Genomic DNA, 27241 nt, shown 5'->3' with positions numbered 1-27241 from the left:
AGCTTGTCGGGAGAAGTGGCAGCTTGTCGGAGGGGTGGCAGCTTGTCAGGAGGGGGGCAGCTTGGGGGGACAGCTTGTTGGACGGGGGCAGCTTGTCGGGAGGAGTGGCAGCTTTTCGTGATGGGGGGACAGCTTGTTGGACGGGGGCAGCTTGTCGGGAGGAGTGGCAGCTTGTCGGGATGGGGGGGACAGCTTGTTGGACGGGGGCAGCTTGTCGGGACGGGGCAGCTTGTCGGGAGGAGTAGAAGCTTGTTGGAGGGGTGGCAGCTTGTCGGGACGGGGGGGCGGCTTGTCGGGAGGAGTGACTGCTTGTCGGGAGGAGTGACGGCTTGTCGGGAGGAGTGACGGCTTGTCGGGAGGGGTGGCAGCTTGTCAGGAGGGGGACAGCTTGTTGGACAGGGGGCAGCTTGTCGGGACGGGGGGCAGCTTGTCGGGAGGAGTGGCAGCTTGTCGGGAGGAGTGGCAGCTTGTCGGGAGGAGTGGCAGCTTGTCGGGAGGAGTGGCAGCTTGTCGGGACGGGGGGCGGCTTGTCGGGAGGAGTGGCGGCTTGTTGGGACGGGGGCAGCTTGTTGGGAGGAGGGGCAGCTTGTCGGGAGGGGGGCAGCTTGTCGGGAGGGGGACGGCTTGTTGGACGGGGGCAGCTTGTCGGGATGGGGGGCAGCTTGTCGGGAGGGGGGCAGCTTGTTGGGAGGAGTGGCAGCTTGTCGGGATGGGGGGCAGCTTGTTGGGAGGGGGGCAGCTTGTCGGGAGGGAGACGGCTTGTTGGACGGGGGGCAGCTTGTCGGGAGGAGTGGCAGCTTGTCGGGAGGGGGACGGCTTGTTGGACGAGGGCAGCTTGTTGGGAGGAGTGGCAGCTTGTCGGGATGGGGGGCAGCTTGTCGGGAGGGGGACGGCTTGTTGGACGGGGGGGGCAGCTTGTCGGGAGGAGTGGCAGCTTGTTGGGAGGGGGACGGCTTGTTGGACGAGGGCAGCTTGTCGGGCGGAGTGGCAGCTTGTCGGGAGGGGGATGGCTTGTTGGACGGGGGCAGCTTGTCGGGCGGAGTGGCAGCTTGTCGGGAGGGGGACGGCTTGTTGGACGGGGGCAGCTTGTCGGGCGGAGTGGCAGCTTGTCGGGATGGGGGGCAGCTTGTCGGGAGGGGGACGGCTTGTTGGACGAGGGCAGCTTGTTGGGAGGAGTGGCAGCTTGTCGGGATGGGGGGCAGCTTGTCGGGAGGGGGACGGCTTGTTGGACGGGGGGGGCAGCTTGTCGGGAGGAGTGGCAGCTTGTTGGGAGGGGGACGGCTTGTTGGACGAGGGCAGCTTGTCGGGCGGAGTGGCAGCTTGTCGGGAGGGGGATGGCTTGTTGGACGGGGGCAGCTTGTCGGGCGGAGTGGCAGCTTGTCGGGAGGGGGATGGCTTGTTGGACGGGGGCAGCTTGTCGGGCGGAGTGGCAGCTTGTCGGGAGGGGGACGGCTTGTTGGACGGGGGCAGCTTGTCGGGCGGAGTGGCAGCTTGTCGGGAGGGGGATGGCTTGTTGGACGGGGGCAGCTTGTCGGGATGGGGGAGCATCTTGTCGGGATGGGGGGGCAGCTTGTTGGGACTGGGAGTCTGGAGAGGCTCTGTTCTGGGGACTGGCGAGTCTGGCAAGGATTCTAGAGGAGGGGCAGAAGAACCTGGCCCTCATACCCCTCTCCCCATTGAGAACACATGTACGCTCGGCGGAGCGGAGCGTGCTTGTGCTTTCTGGCGCCATCATCAGGCATTCTGCGAGCTGCTGACAGAACATTTCCCCATCCTCCTAGGGGCACAATGAGGCTGTCCTCTTAGTCCGTGTATGGTGGTGTGTACCCCGCTTGTGGCGGCTCGGAGTCCCGGAGTCTGCTCCTGCCTCTAACGTTTATACCTCCTTGTTAATATACATTTCGGCACACAAGAGCTGACCATCTAAACGCGGCCGAGGAGCGGGCCGAGCTGGCGCCTCCCGTGCACCCTGCCGTTGATACGGTGACTGAGTTGTGGAGCGGCGAGATGGAGACGGATGTCGGTGTTCCCTTGGGGTTCATGGGTGATGGAATTAACCGAGGCTGGCACTCTACTCTCGCTGTGTTTGTTTCCATGGCAACAGCTACGTACAATCTCCTCGTCCGTCTTCATGACACAGTTGCAGGAGCAGTCCAGGTCTGATAGAGCGGTGGACGGCCAGCACCCTCCGAGCCAAGTAAGTGCAGCCTCCTTCCCGGCCTGCTGTGGTGGAGGGGGCGGGCGGGGTGCCCCGGACCCTGGAAAGGCGCAAGAGCCGCTCACTCCGCCAGCAGCACCGGAAAGTTGCAGATGCTAAATATAGCGTTCCGTGCCGTGTTTAGCTCTGAACGCATAGGCGATCCGCCTGCCGATGTAACCCCTGGTGGGCTGGCGGCGAGCAGAGCGATCCCCTTCGCCGTCGGGCAGATACACGGTAGCCACAGACACTTGTACCTCACGGAGGGGAAGCCTTTTGTGGCGCGGTGTCTCGGCGTGCGTCTGGGTCTCGCCAGCCCCGAATCTCAGCCTCCGTGATTCCTGCGCAGCCAGGGTCCCCAGATACCGGCCAGCTGCTCCCTGCATACAGCGGGGAATCCGGGCTGCACCGAGCCGCACACAGCAGCTGCATGGCGGGGGTTTCCGTGGGTGACCGGCCACAGTGGGGGGCTTCTTGTGCCTGCGGATCTCATGCAGAATGACCCCCATCATCTGTCCCTCCACACTGACCATTTCATGCCAGTGACCCCCAATGTGAAATGGCAATTAATAGAGGGTCACAAGTGATCCTTTCTATGGATCGGACCCTGGTGGTGTGGGGGTCTTTATATAAAGGACGTCCATAGCTGACAGCATGGGCCATTACAGAAAACTTTCCGCTTTTGTGAAGCCCCCCTATGTATACGGTTCACCCTGGAGGCCCTCCACAGCGGAGCTGTCAGGGTGCTCTGGGCTGCACTGATGCATTGTAGCAAACCTTCAGCTGTGTGAGCAGGACTCGGGCTGTGCAGACTTTCCATGTCCTTATTCGTGGACATTTGGTCCGTACAGTTTGGTAGGATCTGTCCGCAGGTGACGCTGTCCAGGTGGAAGCCGCTACCTTCTGATGTCAGACCCCAGGACCGTGGCTACTGCGTGGCCTGGACATCTGCTCCTTATGGCAGCCATTTGTTATTGGTCTGGATCATGTGGACATTAAATCTCTGTTATTTCGTGCAATAGTCACAGTAGCTTCCGCTGAAATAACGGGGGACCTTGGCATTATTATCCCCCGGGATGCGTACTTGTGTCACCGTAGAGGAGCCTCTCTGTGTGTCGGAGCTAAACTCAGCACTCGGACTTCTTTGTGGACTTTTTGAGATGTTTTTACTTTGTATTGAAAAGTTGGAAGAGCAGCTCTGGAGCACAAGCTGCAGCACCAGCAAGTTAAATACTGTGCAGTCTTTGAGGTGTAGGACCAGGAACTTTCATTAGCACATAGATGGTTGATCATGGTGCAGGGTATTATTTATTATTATTATAGCACCATTTATTCCATGGCGCTTTACGTATGAGGAGGGGTGTACATAATAAAAATAAGTACAATAATAATCCATTTGAGTCACAGCTGGTACAGGAGGAGAGAGGACCCTGCCCGCGAAGGCTCACAATCTACAAGGGATGGGTGAGGATACAGTAGGCGAGGATAGAGCTGGTCGTGCAGCGGTTTGGTGGATCAGTGGTTACTGCAGGTTGTAGGCTTGTCGGTATGTAAATAATATCTGCCCAGAAGGCCTGACCTCCCCCATGTACCCTGCACCGCGTCCTGAATTGTTCCCCAGTGTACTCTGCATCGAGTCCTGACCTTTTTCACCCTTCCTTGTGTACCCTGCGTAGAGTCCTGACCTCTTCCCCTGTGTACCCTCCCTTGTGTACCCTGCACCGATTTCTGCCCCCTCCCCTGTGTACCCGGTGCCCGAGTCCTGACCTCTTCCCCCACATACCCGCTGCCGATTACTGACCTCTTCCCCCACGTACCCGCTGCCGAGTCCTGACCTCTTCCCTTGTGTACCCAGTGCCAAGACCTGACCTCTTCCCCCACGTACCTGGTGCCAGAGTCCGGTCCTCTTCCCCCCACGTACCCGATGCCAAGTCCTGACCTCTTCACCCCACGTACCCAGTGCCGAGTCCTGACCTTTTACCCTTAAAACCCTGCTCTGAGTCCTGACCTTACCCCGTGTACCCTCCATCGCGTCCTTAACGCTTCCCTCTGTACCCCGCGCCAAGTCCTGACCCCCTCCTCCTGCTTACCCTGCACCGACATTTGACCTCCCCCGGGTACCCTGCCCTGAGTTCTGACCTCTTACCCAGCGTACTCTGCACCAAGTCCTGCCCTCATCGCCTTGTATCCTGTGCCGAGGCCTCTTCTGCCCCATGGTCTCTGCAGAGTGTATGCTCCTGGGTTCCACAGACTGATTGCTCTCCTTCCTCCCACTAATTCCCCCAGGACCACTCATGTCTCTTCTTCACTATGGGGCATCTATAACTTTGACTGCTCACGCCTCGTGTCAGTATGTCAGGTTTCCGTGAGCTCGTCTGACGTTCAGTCGCTGGGCTGCAGCCAAAATGTCGGAATGAGTCCGTGCTCTGACAATCGGATCCGTAGACTGGATTGCACCGACCAGATCTCTCCGATTATACCTGCTGGATCCTATGTAGGATCCGGAGCAGGTGATTGCACCTTCCTAGCCACTTAGGTTGGACAGTGAAGCCAAGGCGCAGACGCTGGGGTCCGGCACTGGGGGGCGTCATTACTGTCTGTTACCTGGCGCTCTCCGCTCCGATGGGCCGGGAGGATGACTCCCCGCTCTGTAATTTCCGCTGCCTGCTCTCGGATCGAGTTTGGACACAAAGAAATCTGTTTTGTGCGTTTGATTAATTATCTGGCATACACATATGGAAATAATTGAACAATGGTCTCTCCAGAGAATCATCGCAGTGCCGGAATGAAAAATGATCTCTCACCGGGGTGACGGAGCCGCGAGACGTAACCGTGTGGAGACGTCTTTCATCTGTGGCGCTGGATAACGCGATCATCGTGGCAATTAGTGGCTCGTTACCCACGGATGGAGGCGCAACGCCGCGGCGTATTGAGGGGCGGCACCTTCCTGATTACACAGCAATTACGGAGAAGATCAAAACTGGAAGCATCCTGTCTGCCCAAAACAAATGGTATGAATCAAGGTCACGTGACCCAGGCGCTTCCTTAAAGGGACGCTCTAGCATTCTGCTCATAAGCCTAATCATTGGTAAATGACAGTTCTGCAACTTTCTAAATTACTTTCCATTTTCAGGATCTCTGCTTGCCGACGCTGAATGGAAAAATTCTTGTTTATGTCTAGAGGCAGCACGAACCTGTGTCCTGTCCTAGGCTCCAGATGAGACCTGTAGTGCTACACTGACCTAAGCCATGAGCCGTGCGAGCAGGACTAGCACAGAACACGCACATCAGTGCCCATGGGTCCTAATTGGCTCATTTACCTGTCCATATAGGAATGCCGGCACTTTTACTGTCAGACAGGGTCCGTTATGGGGATAGACGTCACAGACCTCACCATTGTTGTGGGGTCCTTGTCCCACCCACCCCTCGTGCCCCGTCCATTCCTTATTGGTTCCTACCATCTCGATTGGGTTCAGGTCTGGTGACTGTGGAGGCCAGGTCATCTGGCGTAGCACCCCATCACTGTCCTTCTTGGTCAAATAGCCCTTACACAGCCTGGAGGTGTGTTTGGGGTCATTGTCCTGGTGAAAAATAAATGATGGTCCAACTAAACGCAAACCGGATGGAATAGCATGCCGCTGCAAGATGCTGTGGTAGGCATGCTGGGTCAGTATGCCTTCACTTTTGAATAAATCCCCAACAGTGTCACCAGCAAAGCACCCCCACACCATCACACCTCCTCCTCCATGCTTCACGGTGGGAGCCAGGCATGTAGAGTCCATCCGTTCACCTTTTCTGCGTCGCACAAAGACACGGTGGTTGGAATCAAAGATCTCAAATTTGGACTCATCAGACCAAAGCACAGATCTCCACTGGTCTAATGTCCATTCCTTGTGTTCTTTAGCCCAAACAAGTCTCTTCTGCTTGTTGCCTGTCCTTAGCAGTGGTTTCCTAGCAGCTATTTTACCATGAAGGCCTGCTGCACAAAGTCTTCTCTTAACAGTTGTTGTAGAGATGTCTGCTGCTAGAACTCTGTGTGGCATTGACCTGGTCTCTAATCTGAGCTGCTGTTAACCTGCGATTTCTGAGGCTGGTGACTCGGATAAACTTCTCAGAAGCAGAGGTGACTCTTGGTCTTCCTTTCCTGGGGCGGTCCTCATGTGAGCCAGTTTCTTTGTAACGCTTGATGGTTTTTGCCACTGCACTTGGGGACACTTTCAAAGTTTGCCCAATTTTTCGGACTGACTGACCTTCATTTCTTAAAGTAATGATGGCCACTTGTTTTTCTTTACTTAGCTGCTTTTTTCTTGCCATAATACAAATTCTAACAGTCTATTCAGTAGGACTATCAGCTGTGTATCCACCAGACTTCTGCACAACACAACTGATGGTCCCAACCCCATTTATAAGGCAAGAAATTATAAACTTATTAAACCTGACAGGGCACACCTGTGAAGAGAAAACAATTCCCGGTGACGACCTCTTGAAGCCCATCAAGAGAATGCCAAGAGTGTGCAAAGCAGTTATCAAAGCAAAAGGTGGCTACTTTGAAGAACCTAGAATATAAGACATAATTTCAGTTGTTTCACACTTTTTTGTTAAGTATATATTCCCACATGTATTAATTCACAGTTTTGATGCCTTCGGTGTGAATGTACAATTTTCATAGTCCTGAAAATACAGAAAAATCTTTAAATGAGAAGGTGTGTCCAAACTTCTGGTCTGTACTGTGTATGTATGTATGTATGTATGTATGTATGTGTGTGTATATATATATATATATATATATATATATATATATATATATATATATATATATATATATATATATACATATATATATATATACATATATACACACATATATAATATTATATATTCCTAATTTTCAATGGAGCAGAGCTTCAGTGTAAAGCTTGTACGATGGACCGAACAGCGTGGAACATCAAGCTAATTGGTAATGGTGCACATGTGCAGTGTAAAGAATGGGGGAGGAACAGATAATATGGATTTGATGCTCATAGTTTGGTCCTAATGGATCAGAGAATTGTATAATAAAGGAAACTATGGAGCAACACTGTACAAATAAATCATTAAAAAAGTATACATTTATTCAATAAAGCCATAATTGCATTATTATTATTACATGGGTAAGCACTAGGATTAGAGGGGATCAGAACCTGTGTGGACAAAAAGTGCACTAGCATTAGTGCTATTTGCTATATAGCAATATCTGTTTATTTGGTCTATATCCTGCCCTTTATTACCTTGCACTATGCATTGTACTATATAACTGCTTACTACTATCTGAACACCGTAGTCAACCTCTACATGATCTCCTTGTTTTTGGTCTCTTGTATTTATATGTACTTTGTATAATGACTTTAATTATTGTATGCTGCTATTATTATTATTTATTATTATAGCGCCATTTATTCCATGGCGCTTTACATGTGAGGAGGGTATACATAATAAAAACAAGTATAATAATCTTAAACAATACAAGTCACGACTGTTGCAGGAGGAGAGAGGACACTGCCCGCGAAGGCTCACAATCTGCAAGGTTTGGGTGATTAAACAATAGGCGAGGGTAGAGCTGGTCGTGCAGCGGTTTGGTCGATCGGTGGTTACTGCAGGTTGTAGGCTTGTCGGAAGAGGTGGGTCTTCAGGTTCTTTTTGAAGATTTCGATGGTGGGCGAGAGTCTGATGTGTTGTGGTAGAGGGTTCCAGAGTAGGGGTGATATGCGAGAGAAATCTTGTATACGATTGTGGGAAGAGGAGATAAGAGGAGAGTAGAGATGGAGATCTTGTGAGGATCGGAGGTTGCGTGCAGGAAAGTACCGGGAGATGAGGTCACAGATGTATGGAGGAGACAGGTTGTGGATGGCTTTGTATGTCATGGTTAGGGTTTTGTACTGGAGTCTCTGGGTAATGGCGAGCCAGTGAAGGGATTAACAGAGGGGAGAGGCCGGGGAATAGCAGGGGGACAGGTGGATTATTTGGGCAGCTGAGTTTAGAATAGATTGGAAGGGTGCGAGAGTGTTAGAGGGGAGGCCACAGAGCAGGAGGTTGCAGTAGTCAAGGCGGGATATAATGAGGGCATGGACTAGGGTTTTTGCAGATTCTTAGTTTAGGAATGAACGGATTCGTGAAATATTTTTGAGTTGAAGTCGGCAGGAAGTGGAAAGGGCTTGGATATGTGGTTTGAAGGAGAGATCAGTGTCAAGGATTACCCCAAGACAGCGAGCTTGTGGGACTGGGGAGAGTGGGCAGCCGTTTACTGTAATAGGTTCGTTGGGGGGGGGGGGTCGCTTTATTGAATAAATTTATACTTTTTTAATGGACAGTGTTGCTCCATAGTTTCTTTTCTAATACAATTGCATGGTTTGGAGTGTCCTATTCTAATGTTCTGTCTGAGACCCATCCACTGGGCTTTTGGTCCTCATGGCAGTCCACTAACTGTTTCCTAAGTTTTTCTGTTTCATCTAATGGATCAGAGAGCAGCGAAGTTGGATTTGCAGACAAATATTGTGTGAGGAGTCGATGGGAGCAGGAAATCGTTCAGGTGTCGGCTGCTTTTGGGGTTCTTTACAACGCCCACCTTTTTTTTTTTTTAAGACACTGCTATGGAGGGAATTTAAAGGAGTTGTCCAAGAGTACAAAAAAATGGCTGCTTTCAGAAACGGCGCCACCCCTGACTACAGGTTGTAGATGATATTGCAGTTCAGCTCCATTCACTCAATATGAGTCTGTTGCAATACAAGACACAACCCATGGTCAGAGGTGGCGCTGTATATGAAAGAAAGCATCCATGTTACTCTAAGACATATTTTTTTTATAGGAAAATGATGAAAGATTCCCCCCAACATGGAGATTAAAAGTTTATAAATCTTGTCGTGTCCTGGCCAGCAGCGTCTAGGCTCCACTGCAATATGGGGCTGAAGGGTCATTGAGTGCCATGATGTCGCCATATTGGTTTCTGTGCATTTTCAGCCTGCAAGTGGCGCTGTTGCAGTTACTGTCCATATAGAGGTTTAGTCAGCGACTAATGCGTCACCAGAGACCATATATACATCACATTCATCATGTGTTTAGAGATCTGATGTATAACGCCGTCCTGTCCGTAGAAAAAGACTAATGTCTAATTTCTTAATAGCACTTCTTTTCTAATACTAGGGGGAAATAATGTGTGGCCGCCCCTCCCCCACCCTTGAGGACCCTTTAATGGACAGCAATTAACCCCCTCAGAAACAATTTCACCTGAAGAAATGGAGCAAAAATAGAAAACAAAAAGCGCCACGTTTTTTCCCAGAGTTAGTTACGATCGGGGTTTGTGGCTGTTGGGCATGAATGGGTTACTATTACCGAGCCGTAATGGTGACATTATACACTGTACAATCCCGGCAAATTATCACTGTGGATTCACGTGCAATATCACACCAATGATTTCAACATTGTGGAAAAATTCCTGCAATGTACAAGAAAGCATAAAAATGACAAACTAAGACAGGAATCCATTCTTTACACTGCAGGCTGCCCTCATGTAAATGCCGAGGAATAGAAATATGACTTATGAAATGTGTAGACCCTTAACTAGTAGTAAAGGAGGAGAAAAACATGGCGGCTTTCTTCTAGTATCCGCTCCTCTCTGGTCACAGGCGTCCTGTGTTATCTCTCCTCCATAGAAGTGGATGAGACTGAGCCCTTTCCGTTGCTGCTGGTTCATTGTATACATTGCATCTAGGCTGGAACGTTGTGTTCTTTTGTTGCCCTTGGTAACATGGCATCTGTGCAATGACAGGAAGTCCTCGACCTGTGATTCGCGTGACGCAGCCGCGCTCCCGGATCCCAATAATGACTTTGGGAGAAATGTCGTCTTCTCATCCTTTTTTTTTTTTTTTTTTTTTCTCGCTGATTATTTTCTGTTTGTTTCTATTTCGGCTTCAATAATTCTGTAGGATTAAACGAATCAAAACAATGTCATTTTAATTAGTGGTTTCTGCTGGTAATGAGGACTGGAGATACCCCGTGTGAACAGAAAAATGCAGCAGCCTCTGTGTACGCTAAGATGTGTGCAAATATGAAATATATAAAATGTTGACTGCAGCGCTGCCATACAAACAAGGTGACAAGGCGACCTTGAAAAAATGTGGCACCAGATGCCTCCTGATGGTATTACATGATGGATGAGTATCTGCCAGGATTTCTCTGCATTGAGGACACCAAGAGATGGGCCTTAGACGCAGTGATCGGCTATGGAAACTTAGTGCAGCAGATGAAGGATGCATCATGTTACTTTTTGTAAAAATCAGATGTCCAGCAGTGCAATCAACTCAGACCTGGCAGCAGCCAGTGGGACCATCAACTGTACAGAGAAGTAGTCTTCACGGATGAATTGGAGTGAACAATTATCCCTTCTACATAGAAAGGAGGACTACGGATAGAACTACAGTGATATGTAAAAGTTTGGGCACCCCTGGTCAAAATACTGTTATTGTGAACAGTTAAGCAAGTTTAAGATGAAATGATCTCTAAAAGGCCTAAAGTTAAAGATGTGTCATATATTTTAGGCAAAAATATATATACAGTTTTGTTAAAAAGTGTTCGCTCTCTTCCTGATTTCCTATTCTTTTGCATGTTTGTCACACTTAAATGTTTCAGATCACCAAACAAATGCAAATATTAGACAAAGATAACACAAGTAACACAAAATGCAGTTTATAAATGAAGGTCTTTATTGTTAAGGGGAAAAGAAATCCAAACCTACAGGGCCCTGTGTGATAAAGTGATTGCCCCCTATACCTAATAACTGGTTGGGCCGCCCTTAGCAGTAACAACTGCAATCAAGCGTCTGTGATAACTGGCAATGAGTCCTTTACAATGCTCTGGAGGAATTTTGTCCACTCATCTTTGCAGAATTGTTGTAATTGAGACACATTTTAGTGTTTCCGAGCATGAACCACTTTTTTAAGGTCATGCCACAACATCTCAATCGGATTAAGGTCAGGACTTTGACTCCAAAGTTTTTGTTTTTCTGAAGTCACTCAAAGTTGGACTTGCTGGTGTGTTTTGGATCATTGTCCTGCTGCATAATCCAAGTGCACTTCAGCTTGAGGTCACAAACAGATGGCCGGACATTCTCCTTCAGGACTTTTTGGTAGACAGCAGAATTCATGGTTCCATTTACCACATCAAGTCCTCCAGGTCCTGAAGCAGCAAAACGGCCCCAGACCATCACACTGCCACCACATTTTACTGTTGGTATGGTGTTTCTTTTCTGAAATGCTGTGGTTTTGTCTCGTCAGTCCACAGAGTAGTCTCCCAAAAGTCTGGGGGTCATCAAGATGTTTTCTGGCAAAACTGAGAAGAGCCTTTATGTTCTCATTGCTCAGCAGTGGTTTTTGTCTTGGAACTCTGCCGTGCGGTACTTTTTTTTTTTTTTTCTGTCGCATTCTTATGGTGGAGTCATGAACACTGACCTTAACTGAGGCAAGTGAGGCCTGCAGTTCTTTGGATGTTGTTGTGGGGTCTTTTGTGATCTCTTGAATGAGTCGTTGCTGTGCCCTTTTGGTAATTTTTGTTGGTCGTCCACTCCTGGAAGGTTCACCACTGTTCCATGTTTTCGCCATTTGTGGATAATGGTTATCAATGTGGTTTGCTACCGTGACCTTGGTGACATCCCCACTAGCACTGTGAGAGAAACGGTGCTAGTGGGATGTCACCGAGGTCACGGCAGTTCAGCCCGGCTGGGAACGGAGCTACAGTGACCGGAGGTAACCTCAGTGACGACACTTGGGCTGTGCTCGCAGCAGTACCGTCACCAGTGGTTCTCAGCCTGGACGGTTGCATTTTGGCACCGTTCAGGTTGAAAACTGGTTTTCACCTAGACATGGATTACGGCGTGGGACAGATCGACTGACAGATGAGGGATATTGTTGTTGTTTTTTTTTCTTAATTACAGGAGAACAAGGGCCTCGGAGGAATTAGGCTAGGTCGTAAGTATGGTTTAATTGAGATTATTAAAGGAGTCTGTGTCATTTTTTTCAATTAAAGGACTTTATTCTTGGTGTCTGTTTTCATACAGTGTGACTATGGGGTTAGTAATGGGGGCGTCTTATTGACACCTCTCCATTACTAACCTCTGGGCTTGATGTCATCGGACAATACAAAGGTGACATCAACCCCTGCCCCACTATCACCCCACTTGCCACCGCTACAGGGCAAGTGGGAAGAGCCAGGCAAAGCACCAGAATTGGCGCATCTAATACATGTGCCTTTTCTGGGCAGCTGCGGGTTGCTATTTTTAGGCTGGGGGGCCAATATCCATGGCCCCTTACCAGCCTGAGAATACCAGCTCCCAGCTGACTGCTTTAGCAAGGCTGGTTGTCAAAAATGGGGGGGACCCCATGCCTTCTTTTTATTATTTAAATAATTAAAAAATATGGCGTGGAGACCCTTCTATTCTTCATAACCAGCCTTGCTGAAGCTGACAGCTGAGGGTTGCAGCACCCAACTGTGAGTTTTGCCTCGCTGGTTAACAAAAATACAGGGGGACCCACGCCGGTTTTTTTTTTGTTAATTTACAGCGCAGGAGCGGCTGATAAATACTCCCATCCAGCGCTCCTGCTCTCGCTGTTATTAGTGGCAGCAGGTGTCGGATGATGGGAGCAGTTGTTAACTTTATACCTCCAATCACAGCTGAGCGCTCACGCTGTCTTTTGACAGCTTGGGAACCGCGGCTTTCTTATCGGCGGGGATGGTTACAAAACCGATCAGAAGCGGTGTTCGCCATGCTGTCATGCACATGACAGAACGACAAACACCCGGTATTCGGGCAGCCAAACCCAAACAGTAACATAGACGACCTAGTGTTTGGTGTCTGTGCCCAAACAGTAGGTGTTCTTTACGGATGCCGAACTTTACTGTTTGGGTTCGCCCGTCTGTATTTATAACCTTTTCCAGGCAGATATATTTTGATTACTTTGATATTCATTTTTTCCAGAACTTCTTTGGATCACGACATGATGTCTAGCTTTTGAGGATCTTTTGGTCTACTTCACTTTGTCAGGCAGGTTCCATCTAAGTGATTTCTTGACTGAGAACAGGTGTGGCAGTAATCAGGCCTGCATGTGGCTAGGGAATGTGAACTCCGCTTCCCAAAGATGTGATAAACCACAGTTACTTTGTTTTAAGGGGGCGCAATAACTTTCTCACAAAGGGGCCTGTAGGTTTGAATTTATTTTTCCCTTAATAATAAAGACCTTCATTTAAAAACTGCATTTTGTATTTACTTATGTTATCTTTGCCTAATTACATTTGTCTGGTGTTCTGATACATTTAAGTGTGACAACCATGCAAAAGAATAGGAAATCAGGAAGGGGGAAAACACTTTTTTTACACAATTGTATATAGTCTTTTTTTTTTTTTTTAAATTACAAAAAGCAAAATGGACCGAGTCACCCGTCAGGGTCATGGGGTACTCGGTACCGGGTCCGGTCGCAATTAAAGGGGTCCATGGCCCTGGGCACCCAAGTAAAAGGGACGGTCTTTAAAGGGGTTGTGGAAATAAGGAAAGTTTGTGACGCCACCTGTGGTTCTCGGGTCAGAGGTGACCGATTCTGCTTAAAGGGGTCCTCTGGTGGCGATGGTGCTGCAGCAAAGATGATGTTGCTTCCTACAGGTGAAGCGGTGTCCCCAGGGCTCCCGGTGTACTTGGCAGGGATGGTGAATGCCGCAAATAATTGGAGGACACAGGATTGCAGTCTTTACCTGGTTTACTGAGATGGTATTCAGCTTCAGTCCCAGGGTACCGGTAACAGGTGTAGCTGGAGTCCAGGCAGCCTGAAGACAGGTAGAAATCCCCTTGACAGGTCAGTTTGGGAGCCTTCCACTATGCGCTGGTCTGTGGTCCCTTGCTGCCTGTAGCTCTCTAACAAGGCCCTTTCTTCCCTGTCCAGGGACAGTACCTGCACGGTAGGCAACTTGAGCCGTCTCTTTTGGGTCTCTATTCACAATGACTCTGGACTCTGCTGCTCTACCTCAGGTTATATGTGGGCAAGTCCCTTTTAGTTTCCTGCCCTCCGGTTCTGCCGTGGGGCTTGCAGTCCCTCTCAGCCTCGGGCTCTCGGTACCCGGTTTCTGCGCTCAGCTTAGAGAGGCCCAGTAGCAGTCTTTCTCTAGCTCCTAAGTACCTCTGTGCTCCTTCACTGTCTGCTACCAACTGTCAACTGTCTGCTTGTCTGTCTAGCAACTGCCTAGCAACTGAGTCATCCTCCTGACCAGAGAGAGAAGCTCCCCTCAAGTCGGGTGTAGAGCTCCCCCTTCTGGCTTGGAGTCAGAATGTGTTGCATGTAAGGTTACCTGACAAAGGGATTCCTCCTGTCTCCAGGCATGGCATTACCCTCCCCCAGAGGAAGGTAAAACCACTGTGGTACCTGAACTCCTGGGGTGCCACATTACCAATGCAACAAGTTTCGGCACCCTTGGAGATTTGTATTCTCAGATAATTTTGACCAAGGTTTCAGACCTTAATTAGCCAGTTAGGGTTATGGCTTGTTCACTGTCATCATTAAGAAAGGCAAATTTCCCAGCTTTATAAAAACCCAGCCACCTCTAACCTTGTGCCAAAAACACCAGCCATGGGTTCTTCTAAGCAGCTGTCGAGCACCCTGAATATGTAAATGGTGGAGGCCCACAAAGCAGGAGAATACTATAAGAAGACAGCAAAGCGTTTACAAGTTGCCCTTTCCTCAGCTCAAAATGTAATTAAGAAATGGCAGTTACCAGGAACACTGGCTGTCAAGATAAGGTCTGGAGAGGCAAATCAGAAGCTTTGCTTGACTGCAAAAGACCTCCAGAAAGATTTAGCAGTCTCTGGAGTTCTGGTACATTGTTCTACTGTTCAGAGACACCTGCACAAATATGACCTACATGGAAGAGTCATCAGAAGAAAACCTCTTCAGCGTCCTCAACATAAAATTCAGCCCCAGAAATATGCAAAAGAACATCTAAATAAACCTGATGCAATTTGGAAAAAAGTCCCGTGGACCTAAGAGCTTAAAGTATAACTCTTTGGCCACAATGATCAAAGGTATGTGTGGCGAAAAAAAAAAAAAGAATTTCAGGAAAAGATCATCTCGCCAACCATTAAGCATCGGAGTGGATCAATCATACTTTGGGGCTGTGCTGCAACCAATGGCATGAGAAACATTTCACTGGTAGAGGGAAGAATGGATTTAATGAAATGTCAACAAATTCTTGGTACAAACATAACACCATCTGTAAAAAAGCTGAAGGTGAAAAGAGGATGGCTTCTACAAATGGATAATGATCCTAAACACACGTCAGAATCCACAATTGGCGGCCACAAAAGGCGCAAGCTGAAGGTTTTACAATGGCCCTCACAGTCCCCTAATAATAATAATCTTTATTTATATAGCGCCAACATATTCCGCAGCGCTTTACAGTTTAACAGTTTCAAACACAACAGTCATAAGTAACAATGTTATTGTATTGCTAATTAAAGCAAAATAAGACGACCCTGCTCGTGAAAGCTTACAATCTACAATGAGGTGGGGGAGATACAAAGCACAGGTGCGTATTTGCAATTATGTATTTACAATGATGGTCCAGCCATCTTCAGGGGGTGGGGGATAGATGGAGATAGTGAATGGGCTACACACAAACATAAAATGACTGATTAGGGAACGTGGTAGGCCGCTCTGAACAAATGTGTTTTGAGGGAGCACCTAAAACTATGCAAATTGTGGATGGTCCTAATTTCTTGGGGTAAAGCATTCCAGAGGATTGGCGCAGCACGGGAGAAGTCTTGGAGTTGGGAGTGGGAGGTACGGATTAGTGCTGAGGTTAGTCGAAAGTCATTTGCAGAGCGCAGCTGTCGGCTAGGCCGATAGACAGAAATTAGGGAGGAGATGTAAGGGGGTGCCGCACTGTGGAGAGCTTTGTGGGTGAGAACAAGTGCTTTGAATTGTATCCTGTAATGAATGGGCAGCCAGTGTAAAGACTGGCGAAGAGCAGACGGGTCCGAGTAATGATTAGCCAGATGGACGACCCTGGCTGCTGCATTAAGGATAGACTGGAGAGGGGAAAGTCGAGTAAGGGGGAGGCCAATTAATAGAGCGTTACAGTAGTCCAGGCGGGAGTGGATCAGGGCGACAGTGAGGGTTTTTGTTGTTTCCATGGTGAGAAAAGGGCGGATTCTATAGATGTTCTTTAGAGCGCAAGAGATTGTATATGGGATGTGAAGGAGAGATCGGAGTCAAACATAACACCCAGACAGATATAGATATATATACGGTATATATAATATATTTTTTTTACTTAAAGGCTATGTGCAAACGTTGCGGATTAGCCTTAGGAAATTCTGGTGTGGATTCTGCCTCTGCTTGGCAGAAAACACAGCTACGGATTTTGTGCGGATCCGCAGTGTTTTTTGTGGGTTTTTGCTGTGTTTTTTTTGCAGATTTCTATAATGGAATGGGTACAAAAACGCTGCAGATTCGCAAAAAAGAAGTGACATGCTACTTCTTTTAAACCGCAGCGTTTCCGCAGCGGATTTTCCGCAAAGTGTGCACAGCTTTTTTTTTTCTCATTGATTTACATTGTACTGTAAATCAATTGCGGATCTGCAGCGTTTCTGCACCACAAAAAACGCTGCGGATCTGCAGAGAATCCGCAACGTGTGCACATAGCCAAAAGGTGACACATTTCCTTTGTATAGTTAACTTTAAGTCTTTTATTATTTCCTCTTCAACTTGCTTAATTGTGCAAACTAAGTTTTCCGTGCCAGTATGCAAAAAACATAGGAATTGGGGTCCAGGTCTCTAGACTGAGGAGTCACAATGTGAAATATTTAGCCATAACAGAAGCAGATTGTTCCTGAAGGGCTAGAGAGCAGCATAATAATGAGGGTCTGCAGGAGTAGTGACGCATGGAGGAGGGTCCTGCAAGTTTGGGGCAGCATTAGAGCAAATGGAGTTGTGGATTTAGTCAGGATTTCCCAAATGTTGAGAAATCTAGGCAAACACAGACCCATCAGTTTACACCATCAGGAGGCGTCTGATCAGCTCCAAATTTATTCAGGAGCTGGCAAACAAGCACCAACATCCAGACAATGTCATAAAGAATGAAGACTCCAGCGAATAATGTTCTAGCCTCACTGAGCCCCGTGTCACATCATCCCATTTGATCTGGAATCACGTGAAGAGACAGGAGGATCCACACAAGCCTCAGGAGATCTGGGGTCAGGTCTCCAAGATGTTTGGTACACGCTCCTGCCGAGATCCTCCATAACCTGTGTGTAAGTGAGAAGAAGTGATGGAGGCGACGGGCGGTCACCAGATACTGGTGATGGAGGCGACAGGCAGTCACTTGCACTGATTGGATTTAGATTAATCTTTTATTCATTAACTTTGTATTTTTTCAGTTTTTTTTATAAAAATCCTACCAAAAAGAATCCTTTCGGAACACTTTCCTCTTTTAACGTTGCCCATAATTTTAATAAATCCATTGAGAAACCAACAAGTCTTTTCATGTGGAAAAAGAAAATTAAAATAATGTGTTTGCATAAATCTGCACACCCATACACTATTTTGTTGCAGTCACATGTGAATTTATGTAAGCATCCAGTCTCTTTGGTCGGGCTCTATCAGCGCGGCACATCTAGGATTGACAATGTTTGCCTGCTTTTCCGTGCAGCATCTCCACATCTTTCAGATTGTGGGGGCATCTCCTGTGTACAGTGCCCTCTTTAGGTCAGCACAAATTTTAAACTGAATGCAGGTCTGGGATCTGGTTGGGCCATGGTGAAGCTGTTCTTTTGGTGACTTGTAGGTTACTTGGGGTCCTTGTTGTGCTGAAACGTGAAATTAATTTTCAACCGTATATTGCAGAGCTTTTAATACAAAATTATCTGATATTTGGTATGTTCATAATTCCCTCCATCTTGACCTAAAGCCCCAGTTCAAGCTGCCAAAAACCAGCCCAAAGTATAATGCTTGCTCCACCATGCTTCTCTGTGGCTATGGAGGGGTAATATTCCTGTTGAGATTATGTACAAAATGCTCCATTTGTGTCTCATCAGACATAACCGATGTACCTTTTACCTCTTCATCAATTTTTGAGTGATGTTCAGTTCTAGGTAATGTCAGTGTTGCAGTGTTGTGCCAAATTTAAGCCACTTCTTGCTGTTCCGTGCTAATCTGATGCCTTGGAAATGTTTTTATACTCTTCTTCTTCCTGATAACTTTCCACAGTGAGATCCTTTGCTGTGTTGTCAGCTGTTTACAAACCAGGAAATGGCAGGAAAATCCTCCTGGAACCGTGAAACATTTTCTGGGGTTAATCAGAATCACTGTACATGACGGCGGCCGAGCACCGACTACTATGTAACATGAGGGGAAATGTGATCTACCTATTCTTAACACAACCACATCCCCAATTATAAGAGGGTGTACACACTTATGCCTCCACATCGTTTTACTGTTTTTGTCTTTATTTTTTACCTCCATAATTATTCCACTTTGTTACTCAAATAGGATGGGTGACATTAAAGGGGAAGTAAAGTTATGAAACTTTTTTTTAATTAAAGCTTTTGCATGACAAAAACCTGTCATTTAACAGGGGGTGTAGACTTTTTATATTCACTATGTGTTGCTAATATTTACTTATACACGCACAGATACAGGACAGGAGACCTGGGTCTGCAGTGTCTACAGTTGTAGACGACAACAACAAAGAAATGCAAAGTTTTTTGTAATTCCCTATAATTCCTTTGTGATCTGGGCGCAGCACTTCGCTCATATTGGTTGCGTTGCTAGTTTCCCACGTGAATACTTTTGTGATAATTGAAACACATCCCAGATGGCGCACACACACGCGCGGCATTAGGAAGCGGCACACATTTTAATTAGGTTAAATGAAAAATAAGGTGCACGGCTGGCAGCACGAGCGCGGAGGTTAACACTGAAGCCATGTGGGCTCGGACCTGCGAAATGTGTCCTGGAATTAAAGTGATGAGGGGTAAAGATTAGTTTTGTCTTATTACAACTTAAAGGGAATTTAATTGTAACTCCCAAGGCCCTGAGGCCAAGGCACCGCATGTGGCTCTTACAGGAGCGAGCGTGCGCCAAGAGGCGGATTTCACAAGCTTCACTGCACTAATACAGTAGCACGCTGGCATCGCCCATGTAAATGGCTGCAAGAAAAAATTCAGCTGGAAAGTCTCTGAATGGGTTAATTACCCTATAGTTAAGCAATGGGGGTCATTCACAAATTGGAGAAGCCTAAAAAGGATGCTGTAAAGCTGTGGATCCTGACATGGTGGATTGTTCGCCACCAGTCCCTCTGCTCAATGAAGGATTACCAGCGAATGGCCGACAATCGCAATGAGCTGTCACAATCGCACTTAGCTCGGGTGTAAGGCCACCTTGACGTTTGCACCTATGATTGAATAAAGACCTAAAGTAAGAGAGTTGCCGTCACCGGACACCTTTACTTAAAGGGCTTGTCCACCACTCTGCTATGAGAAGGTCTGAAATGCTTCTAGTTTAAATTGTCATTTGCAAGATCTCTGCTTGCTGTCAGCAAATGAATGCATTCATTAATCCAGAGGTTTAAATTGATCACTTAAGCCTTCTCACACAGTTGATTGGAATACTGAAACTTTGTGGGCCTGAGGGCCCCATTGTGGACGTCTACCTGAACCAATGCAAGGACCGAAATATAAGGGGTATTGCCATCTGAGACATTTATTGCATAGAAAGTGTCGGAACCACTACTAAGACTCCCACCTTTTTGGAAAAATGAGGGGTCATGGTCTTTAACGTTTACACCCCAAAGTGCAAGTGACCCCCATTATAGTCCATGTAAATTACAACCGTCACACTGATGTACCCTCTTTTTGGGCTGCCCTAGGTTCAGCAGTCCAATATTCTGCCAATTCATGTGGATCCCATAGAGGCACATGGGGCCCCATAAGTTTGTACTCCTCTCTTCTCTGCACTTTGTGGCACCACTTCTTTCTGGCATGGAAAATACATGGCAGCAGTCGGCATGTCCAAGGCCAGACTGGTGCGGTAGAGGATAGCACCGCAGATTGTGCTCTCCTGGTCTGCACTGTCCTCTAACATTTCCGGCTGGACTCTAAGGATACATTGTTACAGGAGTGTTCTGTTCTCCACACAGGGAATTGCACACACCGATACATTGTAGCGAGTCCTCAGCTGTGTGCGCAGGGCTAGTAGTAATTATAGGAGGGTGCAGCATCCTTTATATAGGATGGGACGAGCGGTTAAGTGATTCATCAATATCTGTATCCGCAGATCGATTGATGATTCTCCGGAGATTAATCCTGTATTTGACTTCCTGCTCTGATAACGTTGAGATCTCGTTATCGTCACTTATCGCCCTGAATCAACATCAGGCCACAGATTATGGCGTCTATTATCACCCATGCAGGTTCACATGTTGACTTTCTAGACTGAGTAGGATTGTTCCTGGGGCCCCTGACGCCCCACATGTCTGCAGGATTTATTCACAATTGTAAGTCTCTAAGGCTCCTTTCAAACTAGCGTCGTACGACGCATGTCGCAATGCGACGTTCCGACGCATACTGTGCAAGCGCCACACAACGGGGGCAGCGGATGCAGTTTTTCAACGCATCTGCTGCCCCATTGTGAGAGGCGGGGGCGGAGTTCCGGCCACGCATGCGCGATCGGAAATGCTGGACACGACGCACCAAAAAACGTTACATGCAACGTTTTTTGGTGGCGACGGACCGACGCAACCGTCGCACGATGGTTGCGACGTGTGACAATGCGTCGCACTGTGTCACTAATGCACGTCAATGGAGAAAAAACGCATCCTGCAAGCACTTTTGCAGGATGCGTTTTTCTACAAAACGACGCATAGCGACGTGCAGTGCACGACGCTAGTGTGAAAATAGCCTAAGAGTTCAGTGACGTTGAAGCCATCTATCAGACGTTTCCCTCCCTCTACCCTGTTGATCTAGCATGGACGATAAGCCAATATGTACATTAATGGCGTGTCGCCCAGAAGTTGTAGAATGTTTTTCCGCCAACTTCCCCTATTAGTTGGAAAGTCTCATCAATTTTTTGAGAAATCCCCAATAATCTTGTGTCTATGGAGTAGTTAAATCTTTACTCCATCGCATGGTTGGAGTTTTCTGTGTTTTTAACATGGCACTAACTAATAGAGAGCTGAGCTGTGTGAGCGATCATTCTCTGATGCACCCCTTCCACAGTTGCCCCTGAGCAGCGATTTTGGGTCTTACAGAGAAAAAGGTGGGTTTAAGTTATTTATTTTTAGAGTACTATTGATTCCTGGCTACTGTACATGTGAAGAGGGTTACATACAAAATACAGATACAAATCACAATGAACAGATTTACAATGACAGACTGGTACAGAAGGGAGAAGGCCCGGCCCTTGCGGGCTTAAAGTCTACAGGATAATCGGGAAAGAAACAGAAGGTTGGGGGATTGTGGCAGCTCCTGTGCTGGTGAGGTGACAGTGGGATCATTGCAGGCTGTGGCAAGACTGTAGCTCTGGTGGTGAGGCGGCAGCTGTGGTGGTAAGGTGACAGTGGGGTCATTGTAGGCTGTGGTGAGGCGGCGGTGGTGGCGAGGTGACTGCGGGGTCATTGCAGGTTGTGGTGAGGTGACTGCGGGGTCATTGCAGGTTGTGGTGAGGTGACTGCGGGGTCACTGCAGGCTGTAGTGAGGTAATTGTAGGGTCATTGCAGGTTGTGGTGAGGTGACTGCGGGGTCATTGCAGGTTGTGGTCAGACGGTAGCTCCGGTGGTGAGGCGGCAGCTGTGGTGGTAAGGTGACAGTGGGGTCATTGTAGGCTGTGGTGAGGTGACTGCGGGGTCATTGCAGATTGTGGTGAGGTGACTGCGGGGTCATTGCAGGTTGTGGTCAGACGGTAGCTCCGGTGGTGAGGCGGCAGCTGTGGTGGTAAGGTGACAGTGGGGTCATTGTAGGCTGTGGTGAGGTGACTGCGGGGTCATTGCAGGTTGTGGTGAGGTGACTGCGGGGTCATTGCAGGTTGTGGTCAGACGGTAGCTCCGGTGGTGAGGCGGCAGCTGTGGTGGTAAGGTGACAGTGGGGTCATTGTAGGCTGTGGTGAGGTGACTGCGGGGTCATTGCAGGTTGTGGTGAGGTGACTGCGGGGTCACTGCAGGCTGTAGTGAGGTAATTGTAGGGTCATTGCAGGCAACGGTGGTGGTCATGTGGCAGTGGGGTCATTGCAGGCTTTGGTGAGGTGACTGCGGGTCATTGCAGGCTTTGGCTTTCTTGAAAAGATGGGTTTTCCAGTTTCGTCTGAAGGTTTTGAATGTGGTGGATAATAATCAGACATGTTGGGGTACAGAATTTCAGAAGATGGGGGGGATACATCTTAAAGGTGATTTGGTGTGAAATGTACAAGTGTGGAGGAAAGAAGGAGGTCTTGGGAGGCCTGGAGATTAGCTTGTAGATATACTGAAGAGACCAATTATGGACGGCTTTATAGGTCAATATGAGTAGTTTGAACTGGGTATGTTGGGGAGTTGGGAGCCAATGTAGGGATTTGTAGAGGGGAGAACTGGAGGAGTAGCGAGGACAGAGTGTTTGGTCATGCAGCAGAGTTAAGGATGAACTCAAGAGATGCGAGTGTTAGCAGGGAGGCCACAAAGGAGGATGTTCCAGTAGTCCAGGTAGGAGATGAGTGCACTATCATTTCTGCAGATTCAGGGTTCATTAAACAATGGATTCTGTAAGTTTACACTGGGCCTTTTTGCTGCAGCAAAACCTGATTTCTTGTCAGGAAAGAAGCTGCTGCAAAAACGCAGGTTTAGGTGAGTTTTTGGTTTGTTTTTTTGTGTCTTTGTCCATATGCTAATGTCCATGACTTTTCTGCAGAAAAAAACGCTGCAAATAATGATACCTGTGTTTTTGCAACATTTTTTTTGAACACCCGTTCAAGCCAATGGGTGAACAAAGCTTCAAAAACGCTGAAAGAAGTGACATTCTCTATGTCCAAAAAAGCACAAAATCCTGATGTTAAAAAAAAAAACAATGTGTGTGCATGAGATTTCTGAAATCTCATAGGCTTTGCTGGTACTGTAAAAAGCAGCTGAAAATTAGCATAAAAAAGCAGCAAAAACACCCAGTGTGAAAATACCCTAAAACTTTTTCAGTTGGAAGTGCCAGGAGGTGGTGGTAAGGGCTTGGACATCGGGGGTGAAGGAAAGGGCAGAGTCGAGGTTTGCTCCAAGGCAGCGGACTTTCCTCACAGGGGAAAGCATGATGTCGTGTTTGATGAGTTAGGGTACCGTCACACAGTGGCATTTTTATCGCTACGACGGTACTATTCGTGACGTTCTAGCGATAAAGTTACGATCTCGCAGTGTCTGACACGCAGCAGCGATCAGGGACCCTGCTGAGAATCGTACGTCGTAGCAGATCGTTTGAAACTTTCTTTCGTCGCTGGATCTCCCGCTGTCATCGCTGGATCGTTGTGTGTGACAGCGATCCAGCGATGCGTTCGCTTGTAACCAGGGTAAACATCGGGTTACTAAGCGCAGGGCCGCGCTTAGTAACCCGATGTTTACCGTGGTTACCAGCGTAAAAGTAAAAAAAAAAAAACCGTACATACTCACCATCTGATGTCCGTCAGGTCCCTTGCCGTCTGCTTCCCACTCTGACTGTCTGCCGGCCGGAAAGTGAGAGCAGATCACAGCGGTGACGTCACCGCTGTGCTCTGCTCTCACTGTACGGCCGGATCTCAGTCAGAGCAGGAAGCGGACGGCAAGGGACCTGACGGACATCAGATGGTGAGTATGTACGGTTTTTTTTTTTTTTTACTTTTACGCTGGTAACCACAGTAAACATCGGGTCTGCGCTTAGTAACCCGATGTTTACCCTGGTTACCAGCAAACCTCGGCATCGTTGGTCGCTGGAGAGCGGTCTGTGTGACAGCTCCCCAGTGACCACACAACCACTTACCAACGATCACTGCCAGGTCGTATCGCAGGTCGTGATCGTTGGTAAATCGTTATGTGAGACGGTACCCTTAGGTGAGATTAAGGAAAGAGAATTAATTCAGTTTTGTCCACTTTGAGCTTTAGGAAGAGAGAGGAGGAGGCAGATATGGCTGATAGACACACTGGGATTCTGGACTGCAGAGAGGTGACGTCTGGGCTCAATAGGTAGGTAGAGCTGATCTATTCCCCCCCCAAAAAAAAGCAGTGCATTACTGACTTCAGGTGGTAGTTAAACAAAGCTGAACTGTAAAGACCCCCAACTGATCATATGATACAGTTGTGTGAAAGTGTTTGCCCCCTTAAGGTACCTTCACACTAAGCGACTTTGCAGCGATAACGACAACGATCCATGACGTTGCAGCATCCTGGATAGCGATATCGTTGTGTTTGACACGCAGCAGCGATCTGGATCCTGCTGTGATATCGCTGGTCGTTGCTGAAAGTCCAGAACTTTATTTGGTCGTCAGATCGGCGTGTATCGTCGTGTTTTACAGCAAAAGCAACGATGCCAGCAATGTTTTACAATGGTAACCAGGGTAAATATCGGGTTACTAAGCGCAGGGCCGCGCTTAGTAACCCGATATTTACCCTGGTTACCATTGTAAAAGTAAAAAAAAAAACACTACATACTCACCCTCTGATATCTGTCACGTCCCCCGGCGTCCGCGCTGCTGCTCAGAGCTTCCTGCACTGAATGTGTCAGTGCCGGCCGTAAAGCAAAGCACAGCGGTGATGTCACTGCTGTGCTTTAGGGCCGGCGCTTACACAGTGCAGGGAAGCTGAAGGCGAGGGACGCGACAGACACGGCAATGTAAGTATGTAGTGTTTGTTTTTTTTTTACATTTACACTGGTAACCAGGGTAAACATCGGGTTACTAAGCGCGGCCCTGCGCTTAGTAACCCGATGTTTACCCTGGTTACCCGGGGACTTCGGCATCGTTGGTCGCTGGAGAGCTGTCTGTGTGACAGCTCTCCAGCGACCACACAGCGACGCTGCAGCGATCGGCATCGTTGTCGATATCGCTGCAGCGTCGCTTAATGTGACGGTACCTTTACCGATTTCCTATACTTTTGCATGTTTGTCACACTTAAATGTTTCAGATCACCAAATAAGGGTATGTGCACACGCTGTGGATTTTGCTGCGGATCCGCAGCGGATTTGACGCTGCGGATCCGCAGCAGTTTTCCCAAAGTTTACAGTACCATGTAAACCTATGGGAAAAAAAAACCGCTGTGCACATGCTGCGGAAAAATCCGCGCAGAAACGCAGCAGATTATTTTCCGCAGCATGTCAATTCTTTCTGCAGATTCCGCAGCGGTTTTCAACCTGCACCAATAGGAAAGTGCAGTTGAAAACCCGCAGAAGAAACCGCAGTGAAAACCGCAGTGGTTTTGCACTGCAGATTTTCCAAATCCGCTGCGGAAAAATCCGCAGCAGAATCCGCAACGTGTGCACATACCCTAAATGTAAGTATTAGACAAAGACAACACAAGTAAACACAAAATGCAGTTTATAAAGTAAGGTCTTAATTATTAAGGGAAAAATATATATGCAAACCTGCAGGTTCCCTTTGTGAAAAAGTGATTCCCCCCCCTTAAGGGTATGTTTCCACGGTCAGGAAACGCTGCTTTTTTGACGCTGCGCAGAGCTGCAGCGTCAAAAAAGCAGCGTCCAGATGTTCCAGCATAGTGGAGGGGATTTTATGAAATCCCGTCTCCACTATGCGTGGAAACCCGCACGCGGCGGCCCTGCGACTCCGGACATGCTGCGCGTCTTTTCAGATCGCAGCATGTCCGTACACCTTGCGGGGACGCAGCGTCCCCGCAAGGCATATCACAGGGCGCTATGGGACAGAGCGATCATCCCGGATGTGAAGAGTTAACACATCCGGCATGATCGCGTCCCAGAAAGGGGGCGGGGCTTAGCGCCGAGCGGCTTCGCCGCTGCGGCGATACCGCCGCCCATCCGTACCATGGAGACATACCCTAAGGGTATGTGTCCACGTTCAGGAAACGGTGAGTTTTTGACGCAGCGTTGAGCAGCATGCATAAAAAACGCAGCGTCCAGATGTTACAGCATAGTGGAGGGGATTTCATGAAATCCTGTCTCCACTATGCAGTAAAAGACGCATGCGGCAGACCCGAGAAAACTCACATGCGGGCACGTCTTTTAAGAATGCAGCATGTCCTTACATTGCAGAAAAAACTCAAGGACAACGCAGGTGACCTGCCAGTGACCTCAGGTGCAGATTTGGTCAGGATTTTAGCGGGGCCGCTATTTGTAAGGCACCGCCTCTTCACGAGACGTCTCGCCGCTCAGAAGAAGCTCCGTTTGACATTAACCCAACCGGCACCCACAAGGCCTACGGCTTCCAGCCAATCACCTCTCCCCACTCTTCTTCTTGCTTACAGGAAGCCCGTGTTGCTATTGGTGGTTGCGCGGAGACGAGCAATTGGATGTTCCTCAACTACAGTGGGCGGGAATGCGAGCGGCAGGGATGCGTTGTCCCGGTTACCTGTCCCGCGCCGGTCATATTGTTTCGCCCGGTGTTCCTGATGTGAAGTGACGCGGGCCTCTTCTGTGAGGCTTCCCGCTCTACTTCTTCTCAGTTGGTCTTATGGTGGGGCTGTTCCTGACCGCAGTGTAATATCTGCATAGAGGAGCCATGTCTCACCGGCTGTCTAAGGAGGAGTTGGATGAGCAGTTTGAAGAGTTCTTAAAAGAGGTAACTCACAAGGATCTGCACTATCCCGGGGCACTAGGACCCTGGGCACTGGCCGCTGCCTCACACCTCTCACAACGTGATGGCATATGTCAGCTACAACAGAGCTACCAATGGTGTGTGTGGTGCCGGCTTCTGCCCTTCCACAGCTACCTGCGATTATATATTATACTGTTATTACACGGCCACAGGTCTCCTTATTGCTCAGTGGTGCCATATCCTTAGGATAGGATATTAGTGGGGGCTCCATATCAGG

The 27241-nt window shown here is 48.3% G+C and overlaps 1 protein-coding gene across 7 annotated transcripts in view; it reads left to right on the top strand.

Annotated features, from left to right (window-relative positions):
- FOXN3 (forkhead box N3) overlaps positions 1–27241 on the top strand; it is a 149875-nt gene that overhangs the window by 34744 nt on the left and 87890 nt on the right. Inside the window, exon 1 of one of the 7 annotated variants that reach the window (XM_077267592.1) lies at positions 1830–2197. The exons of 4 other annotated variants lie outside the window; for them this stretch is intronic. The gene's annotated coding sequence lies outside the window, so the exon portion shown is untranslated. Of the gene's footprint in view, positions 1–1829; positions 2198–26675; positions 26989–27241 lie in introns of those variants that run through there. 2 more of the 7 variants (XM_077267622.1, XM_077267595.1) reach the window with 2 other exon arrangements.

The sequence above is a fragment of the Ranitomeya variabilis genome, chromosome 1, assembly GCF_051348905.1.
Source record: "Ranitomeya variabilis isolate aRanVar5 chromosome 1, aRanVar5.hap1, whole genome shotgun sequence".
NCBI lineage: Eukaryota > Metazoa > Chordata > Amphibia > Anura > Dendrobatidae > Ranitomeya > Ranitomeya variabilis.
The sequence above is the reverse complement of the archived record's forward strand: the minus strand, read 5'-3'. Positions and strand labels throughout refer to the sequence as shown.